The following is a 13,922-nucleotide window of genomic DNA, read 5'->3' as shown; positions in this document are numbered from 1 at the left end:
CGGAAAGACGGCGGTCGCCGCGGCTCCTCAGGTCGCCGGGGAGGCTGGAGGCACTCGGAGGGGCGCGCTGGCGGTCGACTGCACCCCAACAGCGGCGGCGGTGGCGGGGGCGGCGGCGGGGGCGGCAGAGGCTCCGGAAACATCCGGCCGCACGGCCACCAGATTTACCTGCTGTCTGTGCTGTGTGCCTTCTCCTGCCTCACTGAGAGAGAGGGAGAGAGAGAGAGAGAGCAATACAGGGAGAGGGGGAGAGAAAGAGAGAGGCAGAGAGACAGAGAGAGCGAGGCAGAGCAAGAGAGCGATAGAGGGAGTGATAGAGGGTGAGAGACTCACACCAGTCAAGTTCTGGGAAAGAGAGAGAGAGAGGGAGAGCAGCAGAGGCAGAGAGTAAGAGAGAGAGCAATAGAGAGAGAGAGAGGCAGAGAGAGAGATAGGGAGCAATAGAGGGAGTGATAGAGGGTGAGACGCATGCCAGTCAAGTTCTGAGAGAGGGAGAGAGAGGCAGAGCAAGAGAGAGAGAGAGAACGACAGAGGGAGCTACACAGGGAGAGAGATACACGCCAGTCAAGTTGTGAGTAAGAGAGGGAGAGAGAGAGAGAGAGAGAGGCAGAGCAGGGGGAAACGGGGACGAAGGCAGGACTTTTCAAACGCCTCCGTCCCCTCAGAGAAGCTCCAGGCACGAGTCGCGTCTCTCCTTTCAGTCGCGTTTCGTATTCGAATTTTTTGAAAGAAACAGAAAAGGGAAGGAAAAAAGGAAAAGAAAAAAAAGAAGAGAAAAAGCAGAGGCTGCAATCCCTGGAGCAGCGGGTCCTGCTGCGTCCTCTCTGTCGATCAAACAGAAAGCCAGAGGACAACAGACTTTCCCAAAAAGAGTTTTTTAAGGCGACGTTTTTTTTTTTAGCCCTACCTCCGCGAGACCGCGCAGATTCAGCAGGAACAGACGAGCGCACAGCGAAGAAACGGCGGGAGGGCGCGGATGGGGGGGGGCGAGTTGGGGGGGGGGGGGGGCGGAGTACTTACGTGATCTCTCCTGCCTTCGCCAAGAACCTCGGCAGATTCATCACGACGAGACAACACACGATTAGGGGCTTCAGATGCTTCCTGGGAAAAAAAAGGGGGGTTGGGGGGGGGGGGGGGGGGGTGGTGGTGGGTCGGGGTGGGGGGGTCGGGAGCCCATTCCCCAGGAGCGTGCTGCAGGGGCTTTTGTCAGATTTTGGCTTGGGTCCCGAAGAAGAACACGTCTCGTCCTCGCCGATCTACGCACATACCACCGACCGTTCAGCCCCTGAACTGCGATTCCCGACAGAGAATTCAGGGTGTCTCACCCAGAGCCCGTTTCTCTCTCTAGCTAGCCTGTTAACCCCCCCCCCCCGAAAACTCCAGCAGGTTAAAACTAAACATTTTAAAATACATATATAAATAAATAAATAACAAACAGCAATTTGAACAAAACCTTTCAAGGACACGAGAAAGGCTGAATGTCACTCTCCTAATTCTCCCGATCATGCCACACAATCCTGAATTCCCAGATATTCCCATAATTCACAAGTTTTTTTTTCCCTAAAGGAAGGACAACCCCCCCCCCCCTCGCCCCCCCCCCCCCCCCCCCCCCCGCCTGTCCCCTTCCTAAGCATGTTTCTTTTTTATTAATGTGCAAAGCGACAAGCTGTGCTAACAATCAGGACGCGAAGGTTTGAGAAAAGAAAAAGGGGTTCTACTCCTGCAAGTAGTCGCCAAACAGTAGAAGAAAACCTGCCGCGTCGCCTTCGATGAGCGTGGAGGTCCCCGAGACTCCTGGGATAGGAGGCGGGAGGACCCGGAGGATCCGGAGTCACCGTGCCCAGTTTGCCTCCTCTCCTCCCCGCCCCCCCCCAAACCTCCCCCCCGGCCCCCACCCACCCGCCTTTCAGGGCTGGCTGTGGGAGGGCGTGTCGCGCGGGTACAAACCCCGCCGTACCGCCATATCGCCGTCCCCTTTCTCTCAGGCGTTGTCTCGGGCAGCGCTTCGGGTGACGTCACCCCTCTCTTTTTCATTTATTCATTTATTCCTCGCTCCCTCCCCACCCCCCCTCCCCACGCCATCAACAAAGTCTCCTCCCCCCTCCTCACCACCACCACCACCACCACCACCACCCGTCTTCCACGTCTAAAACAAACAAGCAAACAAAAAAAAAACAAAAACCAAAAATACATTTTTCAGACGTCACTCGGAAAGGTTGCGTGCTAAAAAAAAGTAAAATGACGGAATGAGAGTGAAGAACGAGCAGAAGAGAGGGAGAATTGCTGGACGAAGAAAGAGAAAGCAAGCACTTTACTGATCTCTTTCTCTCTTTTTCTTTCTCCCTCTATAGCTCTCTCTCTCTCGCTCGACCTCGCTCTTTCTTTCGCCATTTCTTTCTCTCCCTTGCTCTATTGCTCTTTCGCTCTGTCTCTTCCATGTTCTCCCTTTCTCTCTCTCCCTTGCTCTCTCTGGCTCTGTCTCTTCCTCATTTTCTCTCCCTCTCTCTCTCTCTCTGGCCCCGTCCCTCCCTCGTTCTCTCTCCCTCTCTCTGGTTCTCTCTCTCTCGGTCTCTCTCTGGCACTGTCCCTCCCTCGTTCTCTCTCTCTCTCTCTCTCTCCCCCGGCTCTGTCCCTCCCTCATTCTCTCTCTCTCTCTCTCTCTCTCTCTCTCTCTCTCTCCCTGGCTCTGTCCCCTCCCTCTCTCTCCCTCTCTCTCTCCCTGGCTCTGTCCCCCCCCTCTCTCTCTCTCTCTCTCTCTCTCCCTGGCTCTGTCCCTCCCTCACTCTCTCTCTATCTCTCTCTCTCTCTCCGTCTCTCTCTCCCTGGCTCTGTCCCCTCTCTCTCTCTCCCTCTCTCTCTCTCTCCCTGGCTCTGTCCCCTCCCTCTCTCTCCCTCTCTCTCTCCCCGGCTCTGTCCCTCCCTCACTCTCTCTCTCTCTCTCCCTGGCTCTGTCCCCTCCCTCTCTCTCCCTCTCTCTCTCCCCGGCTCTGTCCCTCCCTCACTCTCTCTCTCTCTCTCCCTGGCTCTGTCCCCTCTCTCTCTCCCTGGCTCTGTCCCCTCCCTCTCTCTCTCTCTCTCTCTCTCTCTCTCTCTCTCCCTCTCTCTCTCACTGGCTCTGTCCCCTCTCTCTCTCTCTCTCTCTCTCTCCCTCTCTCTCTCCCTGGCTCTGTCCCCTCCCTCTCTCTCCCTCTCTCTCTCCCTGGCTCTGTCCCCTCTCTCTCTCTCTCTCCCTCTCTCTCTCCCTGGCTCTGTCCCCTCCCTCTCTCTCTCTCTCCCTCTCCCTGGCTCTGTCCCCTCTCTCTCTCTCTCTCCCTCTCTCTCTCCCTGGCTCTGTCCCCCCTCTCTCTCTCTCTCTCTCTCTCCCTCTCTCTCTCCCTGGCTCTGTCCCCTCCCTCTCTCTCCCTCTCTCTCTCCCTGGCTCTGTCCCCTCTCTCTCTCTCCCTCTCTCTCTCTCTCCCTGGCTCTGTCTCTTCCTGCTTGTGAGCACGGAGCCTGTTAAACTCTCGGCTGTGACGGCTGCTGGGCTCGGCCTCCCCTTGGCAGCGGTTCAAACGGAGCGCCTGTTTCGGAGAGAGAGAGAGAGAGAGAGAGGGAGGGAGGGGACAGAGCCAGGGAGAGAGAGAGGGAGAGAGAGAGAGAGGGAGCAGGAGGGGCACGTTTGAATGGTGCCCGGCTGCACAACCCTGCCCCTCGTTTTCGCCAAGTCTGGGACGGTGCCCGCTGCCAGGCATCTGTTCGCCACGCCCCCCTCCCTGACTAACCCCCCCCGCCCCCCCCCCCCCACCACCGCCAGGCCTCCAGCCACTTTCCCAGAGTCCCCCGACGGGAATGTAGGTCAGGCCAGGTTCGCTCCGGCTCGGCGCGGGGGGGCCAGAGGAGAGCGCGCACGTGCACGTGCACGAGCCCGTGGGGGGGGTGGGGGATGGAGGGGGGGCGGGGGGGCGTCGCAGCCGGCTTCCCGGATGCCCCGTCCCAGAGAGCAGCTTGCGTCCGCGACGGAGCTGGCAGTCTGTTCCGGAAGTTCACGCAAGGATCTCACCGCTTTTCTCTCTGAAGGTTTCGCGCTTTTGACAGCCCCCCCCCCGCCCCGCAACCCCCGCCTCCCACATGCTTCACGTCCTGTGTTCATTGGCTGACGCTAAAAAAAATAACACTCCGATAATGATTATCTTATTTTATATTGGGGTGTGTGCGTCAACCTTCTTTTATCAATTTGATTATTAATTTATTTACAAATTAATTAACTCTTCAAAAAAAAAAAAAAAAAACTTTCAAAAACTAAAACAGAAGTCTGTCCCGTCTCTTGCAGCTGTATTTCATCAGATCATTTAGTTCCCCTTTGCTAATTTGCACCTCAGGTGTTGTAGGAAAGATCAAAGTGCTTCACCATAGATCTAATCAATCATCAGTTATTTTGTAGTTGGTTCCAAAGCTATATTAACGGAAGGGAATATTGAAGTTCGGCAGAGCAGCTTGATATTGACCTTGAATAACTTGTAATAATTTATGGCAAGACAAAAATAACTAGACTACCTCCAATATTTACTGCCATTGAAAAAGATGCTATACCGTTGGACTTGGAATTCATTTATGTCATAAACAGGACGGGATGGAACTTTCCATGATCCTCTCTGAATCTGACTTTCGTAAAAGATTTAAGGAAGCAGAGTAAAATCTGTAACTGTGCATTTAAATCTCATTCACAGTAATAATAATAATAATAATAATAATAATAATAATAATAATAATAATAAATCAATGGCAAATGTTTTTTTTCTATTAGTTTAATCTACTATTAAATATAATTTTACACATTGCAACTTTTGTTAATTGGATTAATTCACATTAATAGTCATTATCAAACATCTAAGTCATCAAAGCCTATTGAGAGGCCAGAGTCCCCGCATCAGCCTTCATAGTCATACACCTGCTGTGCGTTGGTTTTGATGTTTGTATCAGTGTCGCGAAAAGTGGCAATAGGGAGGTGTCTGCAGCGTCCTGTGTATGCACATACAGTATACTCACTTCTGTGTGTTCGAGGTTGGCGTCTCTTGACATCACTGATGACGCAGCGGTCCGTTTGGGACGTGACATTGTACCCCCGGGCTCACGGTTCCTGCTTAATGTGACAGTGCGTTCCAGCTGCTGAGGGGTCAGTGTGCGCTCTTCGTGGTGCTCGACACATTTCAAAACACGAAACTGTAAAAAGAAAAAAAAGAAATTATTTTAAAATAAATAAATGAATGGTAACCCTGTGACTGCGTTGCTGAAACGGTCCACTCATCCAGAAGAATGAGGGGTGAATAAGTCAAATAAAGAATCAGCGGTGATCCAGGGGTACACAGACACCCCCCCCCCCCCAAAATGCAATGATGACATCTCCATGATCTAATAGCCCCATAAAGATGCAGATCATGCAACTTCAACAGACTCCTACACTTAAATATGTATATATATAGAAAAAAAATTAGCCAGCTGGAATTCTTATAGCATTTCCTGCTATTATTCTCAAGGCAACTTATAGATAATTCTCCAAAGAATTTCACTGCTAACGGTGAAGGTGGCACTGCTGAATAGTTTAACTCATGCTCACAGCCGTCTTATTCTTATTAAATGGTCTATTGGTTATTGCCAATTTATCAGCCATTCGGAAATATGTCCTTATCTTGATTAAATTTTTTTACAAAGCCGCACATAAACATTTCAGAGCCTGGCACAGCTTTCTACAAAGGCTTCTGTGTCTTTTGATCAGTGTAATAACGGGTGCTTGTTGAAACGACTGGTGATGGGCAGCTAGCCATGTGGTTGCTAAGCTAACATAAACAACACCTTTACCAAACTCTAACATGCAGTTGTATTAGCAATCTGCAAACAAGGAATACTTGTATAGTGTCCCCACTTGAAATCTGAGCTTGAGTTAAGGCTCTTCGGCAGACTCTGAACGAGCATTAATGTCTTATCTTCCACCAATCAAGGCTTCTCGTTGCTTGTGTTCATCGTTTGAAGATCACCCCTCCGCTCCCCCCCCCCCCTTTCAAAAAGTATTTGCACAAATAGAGCACATCTCCGTGTTCTAGACTGTTGTCGCATTTAATAAAAATTAAAATGAAAAAAACTGCACTTTCAGTCAGAGGAACGGCAGTGCCTGGACAAGGCCTGGAGTTTTTTTTATTTATTTTTTTTTTTTTTTTGTCGGATTTTCATGCGGGCCCCGGTATTAATTATTTATTCGTAGCGCTGGTTTTGCCCTTTTAATGCAAAGCTTCCCAGCCGCAGCGAGGGGAAGGCAGGTGCGCCCACACGGGCTCCGTTGCCGTGGTTGCGTCTGGTTCCAGCCAGCGGCGAACACTCCTCGTTTTGTTTGTTCTCGTGGGCCACGCCCTCGGGCAGACGCCTGTCAAGTCAGGACACATGTCTGTGACCTAGATTCCCCCGTATTTAGGAGGAGGAGGAGGCCCACCCTCACCCCCCTCACCCCCCTCACCCCCCATACCGCTGTTGCAGCAGCGTGGCAAGGCAGGTAAAGCTACTAGTGCAGTCGTGACCCACCCCGATCCTGGAGATCTACAGGACAGTCCTGCAGGGTTCCATTTCAACCATAATTTGGCACGCCTGATTCTACTCATTAGCAGCTGAACAAGATCTCTAGCTGTTGAGTGAGGTGTGCTTTGTTAGGGTTGGAGTGAAAACCTACAAGACGGTAGAACTCTAGCTGTTGAGTGAGGTATGCTTTGTTAGGGTTGGAGTGAAAACCTACAGGACGGCAGATCTCCAGGAACAGTGTTGGTTACAACTGCACTAGAAGGTTGCCAGATCAAATCCCGGGAGGGGAGTAATACTGTTGGATCTTTGAGCAAAGTGGTCTTTCACGTGATTTTCATCAGTAAATGTCCAGCCATGTGAATGGGAAATGTTTTAATATAAGCTGTGTATAAAGAGAATGTGCTTACTAAATTTGCAATTTACGTTAAAGTATGGCAAAGCTCCAATTACTATCAAAGCTATCTTTTGAATTGAAAAAGTGGCGCGTCTACGTAGCCATCCACATGAAGCAAAGCATCACTTGCTGTCTTTCCCACATTCAGTGTTTCAGGAGCTGTGGCTAAGAACTGCTCAGACCTGAGAATCTTTTAAGTTGCTGCTGAAGACCCACCTCTTCTCGTTGGCATTCAATTCGAGTTGAGCTTGTCACCTTGTTTTTATCTTCTATATAATTATTTTATTAACATCTTTATTGTTTCCTTTTTTCTTATTTTTATTACTTTTATATTCATTTTTGGTATTTTAAGTTCGTTCAAGAACTTTGGTCAACTGTGGTTGTTGTAAATGTGCTATATAAATAAACTTTTACTTGACTTGACTTGACTATGGCTGAAGGCCAAGGTGAGTTTTTTTTTTTTTTTTACAGAAGGCTGACTTGTCTGAATCATTCCAGACGCCCAGTGGACTCTGTACAGTAGATCAGGAGGAGGTGAACTTCAGGAACTGCTCACTCTACACTCCTACACTCTAAACGATTTCTGTAGTTTTCACAGAAAAAAAATTACTGAATAATGAACAAAGAATTACTGTAGAACCTGTATACAGTGCGTAGCTGTAGATCTGCAAAGCATTCTGGTCAAATTTCGATGTCTGGTGAAATTTACAGTAAATATATCTTTGCTGTAAATCTGAATACAGTAAATCTGTTTGACTGCCATAATGAGTGAAATAAAAAAAATAGTAATAGCGAAATAATAATAAATTAATAAATTGAATTGCAATTGTTCAACAAAAAGATCATAAGATCATACGAAGACCAACATATCCTAATCCAAAAAGGCACAAATTTGACACAGGATTACCCCCAAAACATCTATTTCCACATTCCTGGAAAGATCCTTCATTATCAAAATCAGCCATTTTTGACTTATGCAAGGTAGTCTAATTTGTTACTGTAAAGTAAAGCAGCTCTGAATTATCAAGGGCAGATTTTTAAAATCACAGCAACATGCATAATGTGTAGATACAGTGATATTTTTATTATGGGAGAGGAATTCTATAAAGTTTAAGGTAACTTGCTAGCAGTGCTAATTCGCCATGTGAGTTTGACAGCAGAGGGAGTGTGTGTGTGTGTGTGTGTGTGTGATCACCGGCACGGTGCTGCAGTTGTGGGACCCGTTGGGTCTGTGGGGACCTTCCATTAGCCACAGGCCGCGGGGCCCGCTATTGCAGAAACACTAATCTGAGGGATAATTACTGCTGCTGGGAATAATGCTCCTTCATTTTCAGCGTTTCAAAATGTCAGCTCTTGTGTGCTGTCTCTCTCTGTCTCACACACTCTCTCTCTCTCAGATACTCTCTGCCACTCTCTCTCCCTCGCTGTTTCTTTTTCTCACACTCTCTCTCTCTTTACACTCTCTGCCACTCTCTTTCTCTCTCGCTCTCTCTTTCTCTCACACGTACTCTCTCTCTCACACACACTCTCCTTACACACACTTTCTCTCTATCACACACTCTCTCACACATACACTCTCTCTCTCACATTCTCTCTCTCTCTTACACTCTCTCTCTCACACACACTCTCTCTTACACACACTTTCTCTCTCACACACACTCTCTCATACACTTTCTCTCTCTCACTCACACACACTCTCTCTCTTTCAAATTTCAAAGTGATTTATTGGCACGGCAAATATAGGTACTTGTGTCGCCAGAACAGTGGTTAGAACATACAACTATATACAATGAATTCGATTATGAATTAGTTATTTAAATTATTTTAATTAACTTATTTGAAAATAAGTCAAGCCAATAACAAAAATGTGATGGCGGGTGTGTGCGTGTGTTTGTGTGTGTGTGTGTGTGTGTGTGTGTGTCTGTTTGTCTGTCTGTTTATCTGTGTTGTGTGCATGACGTGGTCACACATTATCCCTCAGAGTGTGGCAAGAGAACACAAATTGTACTGCTAGTGTGCAGCAACATTTCTTTCCCTAACAAGAAGGGTAATCTATCTTCATCTCTCTCTCTCCCTTTCTCTTTTTCTCTAGTTCTACCCTAGTTCTTATTGTGAGACGCTGTTCTCTCTCAAACTACAGAATGTAGAAAGAACATTTTTAGGGAGGAGGGGGTCTTTATTGAAAATGAGCCTGTGAAACTGACCCACATCAGAAGCGATCCCCCTCGGGGCAGGGCAGAGGTGTGTTTCGCCCGAACCGCGGTTTCTGCCGCCCGTTGCCTGTCAGTGCGACCGCGCTGCTTGTCACATGACGACAGCGGGGGGGAAGTCGCTCGTCAGACAAATTGAGCGCATCGAGGCCATCCTTCTTTTCTGAGAAATCCGACCCCGCGTCACAGCAAACGCCGAGCTATCACGATATCGAGTTCAACCCCATAGTGCTTTTAACGCCTAGGTGCATTCTTTTGTGTACGCTTTTATACATTTCTTTTTTTTTTTTTTTTTGTGTGGGTGTTCTGGCTTTGCTCCAGGGCAGATTAACCCAGAAAGAACACGGTGTCATCACGGGGCAAAGATTTAACACTCGACTTTCCCATAATGGTGCTATTTGTCTGATCATAACCTTCATCTCAATGACCCCATGATGGCTCTCAGACACGTTAAAAGGCCCGTCCTTTGTGGGTAGTGTTTCTTTTTTTGGCCGATTTAGAAGCCTTTGGAGATGTCAAGCTTGATTGGAGCCTTTCCCAAGACTTCAGCGAATCACAAGGTGTCTTCCTTGAAGCCTGTCCTGTCAGTGCTCCTTGCTCATGGCACAGACAGACATGGATAGGGAAAATCCCTCCTTCTGAAGAGAAGTGCTATTTTAGGAATCTATCCCTCTGTGAACTTATCACAAGGGGGAAAATGTTCCCCGCTTAATTTTTTATCAAACCCAAGTCACCATAAAAAAAATTCACCTTTGACAAGGTTACTCTATAATACAAGAGAGAGAGCATTAATGTGTACAATAAAGTAAACTATAAAATATTATTCATTATAAATGACATATGCACGGGTTCATGCATTTTTTTTTAAATTTGATAATATTCTTTAAAATGATTCACATGCAGCTCAAGTTTAGTTGGTGAATATTTAATAAATGTTTGCAGGATGTAATTCAGTTTCAATGGCCTTATGAAGTTTTAAGCAAAAGCTTTCATATTTTTGCAGTTATAAATGCTCAATAAGTTATTAATAACTGAATCGGTTTTTTTTTTTTTTTTAAATAAAATTACAGTTTACAAAATCAGTAGTTTCAAAAGGGGTGTACATGAACATGCACAGCCAAAATGGCACCTCACTGGTTATTGCATGGCCTTTGTCCTCACACAGATTTGAAACACGGTGTTTTCAGACACCTTATTGTACCTGTCATACGACCAAAAACTTCTGCAGGACCATGTATAATTTCATCCAATGGTGATGTGGCCCAATGAGCAATCTTTACATGGGACCCAAAGACAGTGGTCGCACCCCTGGTACCGGTCTCGATTTTAGACTAAATACGCTCCCCATCCTGCATGTTAATAGCTTGGGGATGCTAAGGATTCAGACTGAAACAGCTCAAAATGTAAGCCTTCTATATTCAGCCTTTCGTCAGGAAACCAACACCTGTACAAGTTCTGTGTTCTCTGAAAGTACATTTTACATTTGCTGGAGGATATGCTGTATCAGTTTCACCAACCCAGAAAACATACAGCAGGGATTTTACATTCATTAGGTGCGATGAAGCCTATTAAAGTCATCTGGCTGCAGCATGCATTCTACGCCGTCCTACAACCCTTCAACTACATCTCCCATAGCTCAGTGCAGCGCAACTCCTCGGCACAAAATTGGTTCACAATAAGTGGCAGCCCTGGTGTTTGGTGATGCAGAACAAGCACCCCCTGTAGCTGCTGGAAGGGCAGTTTTGAGCACGGGCAGGGCCAATCCGTGACGCAGCTTATTTCGAATGGGAAAAGCCTTGCTCCACTGTTTCCTTCATGCGCAGTCACACACAGCAGCGCCCCCTGGGGGCAATCCTGTGTACTGTAATCCACACGTTTCCTGTTTGGTCTCAATTGTTCGCCGCTTTTTTTTTTTCCTTTTGTCTTTTTTTTTTTTTTTGTGCGCACGATCCAGGGCAACGGGTTCATGTCCCCGTCACTCCGTCAGTGTAGTCATTAAGGGATAAATGCAAACGAGACAAGTGGTGAGAGAGGAAAAATGGCCCATTTTTCCCCCTGTGCTACCGCAGTCGGCTGACAACGCTGCTGCTATTGTACTAAGCGTGTTTCTGCCCAACCTCTGTGTCTGCAGGCCTTTTGAAAGTGTACCTATAGAGCTGGCTCAATGTGAAAGGGGAGGAAGGGAAGTATTTGCGCAGCTAATCCAAGCTTTTCAAACTTTTGCCTAAGCCATAGGCTTTGTGTGTGTGTGAAAGTCACTTAGAACAAATTAAAACTTTTTTATATTCGGTTCTCTTGTGCTGTGGCATCATAATGTTTTATATTATTATTTTTAAAAGGCTTTTTGGGAAAAAAAATTGTTCAACAGCTGTGATAATGCTTCTGTTAGTTACACCCTCTAGTGGTGAAACTTTGTTACTGAATTTAAAGAGAAAAATCACACACCGCATTAACATAAACAATTTGATTTAAAATTAACAAAATAGCAAAATTAGTAAAAAAAAAATGAATTAATAAATATATAAATATTATAAAGCTCTCACAATGGTTGGTAGGACCAAAAGAGGTTTTTCAATCGCTTTTTTCACTTTTACACTTTGGCAGTAAAAAAAAAAAAATTTGGCTGCACAAAGGCCTACCCTTTTAAAATTCAGAAATCCCTTCCAACCCTGTCTGGTGTTGAGTCACTCTAATACAGTGAGTGAGAGATGATTATTTCTCCAGCTGTTCCCTCCAGTCACAGCCAAAATTCTGTGTGCAGCGACGTAACTGCAATATAAAAAAACGCGTGCCGAACCAATTTGTGAACGCGGACGCGTTGAACAGGCCATGACGTGGACACTGTCGGCCTGTCGTGTGGATGGAAAAGGGGAGCTGTCCCTTTAAGGCCGGCTCCCGAAAACCAGCAAGTTCATTGGCCTTCCGTAGGCGAACTGCCAAACGTTGTGTTGCTGTCAAGGGTTTGCAGGAATGCCAGCAGAGCTATTAGTCCTGACACTCGGCCAATCAGATAGCAGCTCAGTGCGTCTCAACTCTTTGTTTGCCAATCAGGGCGGGCGCTGGTCAGTGTGCCCTGGCAGCTGTGAGGAGAATCAGGGAGGGCTACTTCAGTTCCTCGAAGGGGGCGGGGCTAATGAGTACGAGGGTGTGGAATGACACTGGCTAATCAAATTGGGTAACATTCGGTGTTTAACGTACAGTACTTCATCCAAAACATTTCAGTTCGTTTTATTCATGTGTAACACCCCTAAATCTGACAGCTTGTTAACTGCAAGAGTTTATATTGAAGTGCGTGATGTGTGTGCGTGCGTGCGTGCATGAGACAGATCGGCACAATCATAGGAAACTGTACTTTCTTGTATATGTACATGTACTTCTTGGACTACAACATTTATTTTCTGAGTTATTCCACCACCTTGTGGTCAATGTGTATTACTGTTCCTGTACCGATCTCCTGAGAAACATATTTGATTCACATGCACCCATCAGTTCAGCTCTGTGATTTCTAAAGATACACTGGATCACAGCTATATTGGCTCTTAAATAATGGATTTAAGCTGCCACTGTTACCAAATGAGATCTCCTGAGTTCGCAAAACACAGCAAAAATGAAGAATTCAACTTAATTCAGCTTCATTTGTGTAGAGCTTCACAGAGACACTGTTACAAAGAGCAAAGGGTGTGTCCAGGGGAAGAAGCGTTTTTAGAGCAAGGGGCATGTCCAGAGGAAGAGGTGTGTTTAGAGGAATGGGTGTGTCTAAAGGAAGAGGCATGTCCAGAGGAAGAGGTGTGTTTAGAGGAATGGGTGTGTCTAAAGGAAGAGGCATGTCCAGAGGAAGAGGTGTGTTTAGAGGAATGGGTGTGTCTAAAGGAAGGGGCGTGTCTGGAGGAATGGGTGTGTCTAAAGGAAGGGGCGTGTCCAGTGGAAGGGGCGTGTCCTGTGGGCTGTAGCTCTTGGGGTAATCCGATTAGGATTCAGGGTTTAGGCTTTGGTGAGCTGCCCTTCTGGGCTGGAGGAAGACCCGCCACTCAGTGGGGCTTAAAGAAGAGTCAAGCGTGGAGTCTCTCTTTCTCTCTCTGTCTCCATCTCTCTCTGTCTCTGTCTTTCTCTCTCTCTCTGTCTGTTTCCTTTCTTGCACTCTCTCCTTCTGTCTCTCCTCCCTCTGTCTCTTACCCTCACACACTCAAGAAACAGAGAGCTCTATATCATCTCTCCTCTGCCTGGGACAGCACAGGGTAACACACTGAATGCCACATCTTTCTGTTGTTTAGGAACCTGTGTGTGTGCATGTGTGTGTGTGTATTTGCACGCACAAGTGTCTGTGTGTTTGTCTGTCTGTGCATGTCTGCACAAGTGTCTGAGTGTTTTTATGCGTGCACAACTGTGTGTGTATGTATGCATCCATGCATGTGTGTGTGCGTGCTTCTGTTTGCATGGATTTATATTTGTACTTGTGTGCATGTACAGTTGGTGTGCAGCATGTGTCCATGTTCATTTTTTCATGTGTGTGTATGCTTCCATAATTGTTTGTTTAATGGTTCTCTCATGTGTACGGCATGCACAATTAAGTGGTTCAGTGCGTACGGCCACTCAACAGACCGGTGATTTTAAATACCGTTTTATTTCTGTGTAAGTCCTGCAGTATTCAGTATAGCTCTAGCACAAAGAGCACCAGAAAGAGAACATCATTCAGGGTCAAAGTTCAGGTGGGGCTAATTCAGGGGTCCCTCCTTCCTTACCCATTTTATCTTCTGGAATTTTCTCTCTAGGTTCCT

The sequence above is a fragment of the Anguilla anguilla genome, chromosome 13, assembly GCF_013347855.1.
Source record: "Anguilla anguilla isolate fAngAng1 chromosome 13, fAngAng1.pri, whole genome shotgun sequence".
NCBI lineage: Eukaryota > Metazoa > Chordata > Actinopteri > Anguilliformes > Anguillidae > Anguilla > Anguilla anguilla.
The sequence above is the reverse complement of the archived record's forward strand: the minus strand, read 5'-3'. Positions refer to the sequence as shown.